This window comes from Scyliorhinus torazame, chromosome 21 (assembly GCF_047496885.1).
Source record: "Scyliorhinus torazame isolate Kashiwa2021f chromosome 21, sScyTor2.1, whole genome shotgun sequence".
In the NCBI taxonomy this organism is placed as follows: Eukaryota; Metazoa; Chordata; class Chondrichthyes; order Carcharhiniformes; family Scyliorhinidae; genus Scyliorhinus; species Scyliorhinus torazame.
The window spans coordinates 85,673,004-85,677,023 of NC_092727.1; the positions used below are offsets into that span (position 1 = coordinate 85,673,004).

At 46.6% G+C, this 4,020-nt stretch overlaps 1 pseudogene; it reads left to right on the forward strand.

The window, feature by feature from the left end:
• Positions 1 to 2,362: 2,362 nt before the first annotated feature.
• Positions 2,363 to 2,632, forward strand: LOC140397993 (immediate early response 3-interacting protein 1 pseudogene; annotated as a pseudogene).
• The last annotated feature ends 1,388 nt before the right edge of the window (positions 2,633 to 4,020 follow it).

Sequence of the window (4,020 nt, forward strand, 5' to 3'; positions counted from 1 at the left end):
TCTCCCCATAACCATGATCCCCTTATTAATCAAAAACTATCTATCTCTGTCTTAAAGACACTCAGTGATTTGGCATCCACTGTCTTCTGCAGCAAAGAGTTCCACAGATTCATCACCCTCTGGCTGAAGAAATTTCTCCTCATCTCTGTTTTAAAGGATCGTTCCTTTAGTCTGAGATGGTGCTCTCTGGTTCTAGTTATTCCTACCAGTGGAAACATCCTCTTCAAGCCACTCTATCCAGGCCTCGCAGTATCCTGCAAGTTCCAATAAGATCCCCCCTCACCTTTCTAAACTCCAACGAGTGCGCACCCAGGGTCCTCAACCGTTCCTCATACGACAAGCTGTTCATTTCAGGAATCATTCTTGTGAACCTCCTGTGGACCCTTTCCAAGGCCAGCACATCTTTCCTTAGCTACGGGGCCCAAAACTGCTCACAATACTCCAAATGGGGTCTGACCAAAGCCTTATACAGTCTCAAAAGTAGATCCTTGCTCTTGTATTCTAGCCCTCTCGACATGAATGCTCACATTGCATTTGCCTTCCGAACCACCGACTGAACCTGCAACAGGCAGCAGGTTCTGGGTTCAAATTCCACTCAGGACAGGTAATCAAGGAAGGAGAGTTTATGAAATGGCCTATCAGGTTGCTAATTGTAGTATAAGGTGTTCGGGTAGAGAAAGGGTTAATATGGACTGGAGACCAGTAACACCCACCGTTTGATGTCAACAGTCACATGATAGTAGACTATGTGTAGTGGAGTCTGGAAAGAGATAGCACCCATGCAGGAGATATATATAATTATAAGTTACTAATAACCGGGTTATGTTCAACGATACAAGCCTGCAGGCCTCTTAGTGAGACACCAAACAACCTTACAGCATGAATCAACCTTCAAATCTTTCCAATGGCCCACATTATCCTCCAAAGTAAAGAATGTGAAATAACTAAACAACTTGACAGTGTTTGACCATTGTGACCTCACGGCTGAAACCTAGACTGCCCTTACTTAGCATCCAGGTACACCCACTTCCAGATGAATCACAGTAAATTCATGGGCCCAGTGCCTATAGGAGGTTATCACTTTCTCTATTCCTGCCTGAGGTGGATTGACTTCAGGCTAGGATCATGTAACATGACAAGGAACAATGGTAGAACCTGGTCTGAATGGATCAATACGTCACTGTGTGGCTCTGTTTCTCTCAATATTGCAGAAGGGGAAACTGCGATTGAGTGGGCCCATGGTATTCGAGGCAAGGTACTAACATGGATCGACGATGGGCTGTCAGGCAGAAGGCAGAGAGTTGGGATAAAAGGTTCTTTTTCGGAATGGCAACCGGTAACGAGTGGTGTCCCGCAGGGTTCAGTGTTGGGGCCACAGCTGTTCTATTTAAATATTAACAATCTAGATGACGGGACTGGGGGCATTCTGGCTAAGTTTGCCGATGATACAAAGATAGGTGGAGGGGCAGGTAGTATGGAGGAGGTGGGGAGGCTGCAGAAAAATTTAGACAGTTTAGGAGAGTGGTCCAAGAAATGGCTGATAAAATTCAACATGGTCAAGTGCGAGGTCTTGCACTTTGGAAAAAAGAATAGAGGCATGGACTATTTTCTAAACGGTGACAAAATTCATAATGCTGAAGTGCAAAGGGACTTGGGAGTCCTAGTTCAGGATTCTCTAAAGGTAAACTTGCAGGTTGAGTCCGTAATTAAGAAAGCAAATGCTTGGAATATAAAAGCAGGGAAGCTTTATAAAGCACTAGTTAGGCCCCATTTAGAATACTGTGAGCAATTTTGGGCCCCACACCTCAGGAAGGACATACTGGCACTGGAGCGGGTCCAGCGGAGATTCACACGGATGATCCCAGGAATGGTAGGCCTAACATACGATGAACGTCTGAGGATACTGGGATTATATTCATTGGAGTTTAGGAGGTTGAGGGGAGATCTAATAGAAACTTACAAGATAATGAATGGCTTAGATAGGGTGGACGTAGGGAAGTTGTTTCCATTAGCAGGGGAGACTAGGACCCAGGGGCACAGCCTTAGAATAAAAGGGAGTCACTTTAGAACAGAGATGAGGAGAAATTTCTTCAGCCAGAGAGTGGTGGGTCTGTGGAATTCATTGCCACAGAAGGAGGTGGAGGCCGGGACTTTGAGTGTCTTTAAGACAGAAGTTGATAAATTCTTGATTTCTCGAGGAATTAAGGGCTATGGAGAGAGAGCGGGTAAATGGAGTTGAAATCAGCCATGATTGAATGGTGGAGTGGACTCGATGGGGCGAATGGCCTTACTTCCGCTCCTATGTCTTATGGTCTTATGGAGTGTAGGAAATGCAATAAGCTTCTGTTGGAGATTGCCGGTGGGCAGGGCCGGTTCTGCCAGCATGGCGTTCACCCTGTACTCGCTGCTCCAAGCTGCCCTGCTCTGTGTCAACGCCGTGGCTGTGCCGCATGAGGAGCGCTTCCTCAACAAGATTGGTTGGGGGACAGACCAGAGCTTCGGTGGTTTGGGGGAAGAGCCAGGGATTAAATCACAGCTCGTAAATCTAATCCGACCCGTACGAATGGTGATGAGGCTGCTATTGATAGTACTGAACTCCGTAATAATTGGACTCTTATTACTTTTCGGATGAAGGATTGGAAAAGAGCATCAACATTCTCCTCAATGGTGCCGAGAGAATGCAGGATTTTCTACATTAGTGGAGAGTTGCAACATATTTTGCTGTTTAACTCCATGATCTCCCTCAAAGCTCCTTTGAACTGTGGTAAAAGCAAAATTATGGCATTACATATTTCAGTGTTTTGTCGACATTAAAAAAGGAAAAGAAAATGGGATCAATGAAATAAATAATTTGAACTTTTGACCTGTTCCAATTAAACTATGGAAATCTTTTTAAAAGCTTCTATTTTGTGGCAGTTTTCATCTCCTACTACAAACTTGACTACAGGAGACTGTAACTTGAAAATATGAAACCCGGCGGCGATGACCAGCTGAGTCGCACGTTTCGGCAGCTCCCTGTGAAACGGACTTTTGGGCTCTTGATAGGAGCCCCAACGGCAATTTTAACGGCTGAAAACACCGTGCGGTAAACCAGAAGGGTGTTCCCCCTGGACACGGATGGAAAAAGGAGAGGAAAGTGGCCGGATTGCAGCGGATCCCTTGGAACAACGGCAAGGAAGGCAAGCAGAAACCAAGATGGCGTCGGAAGGTGGCAGTTTCATATGGGGCCCTGAACAACAAGAGTTTTTGAAACGCTGCGTGGAGGAGATAAAAAAGGAAATGAAAAAAGAGTTGTTGGCCCCGATATTACAGGCGATTGAAGGGCTGAAAGAGGAACAAAAGACCCAGGAGCAGGAGCTTCGGGTCGTGAAGGCGAAAGCAGCAGAGAATGAAAACGATATACAGGGTCTGGTGGTGAAGTCGGAGATACAGGAGGCACACCAGAAACGATCTGTGGAGAGGTTGGAGGCACTGGAAAATAACGCAAGGAGGAACAACTTGAGGATTCTTGGCCTTCCTGAAGGTGTGGAGGGGGCGGACGTCGGGGCATATGTGAGCACGATGCTGCACTCGTTAATGGGAGTGGAGGCCCCGACGAGTCCGTTGGAGGTGGAGGGAGCATACCGAGTTATGGTGCGAGGATCGAGAGCAGGAGAAGCTCCCAGAGCCATAGTGGTGAGATTTCTCCGTTTTAAGGATAGAGAAATGGTCCTTAGATGGGCGAAGAAAACTCGGTGTAGTAAATGGGAGAACGCGGTGATCCGCGTCTATCAAGATTGGAGTGCGGAGGTGGCGAGAAGGAGGGCGAGCTTTAATCGGGCCAAAGCGGTACTTCACAAAAAAAAGATAAAGTTTGGAATGCTGCAACCGGCAAGACTGTGGGTCACATATCAAAGGAGGCACCACTACTTTGAGACGGCGGATGAAGCGTGGACTTTTATTGTAGAAGAAAAATTGGAATGATTGGACTACGAAAATGAACGTTTGGACAAAGTGGTGAGACGAGTGAGGGGGGGGCGA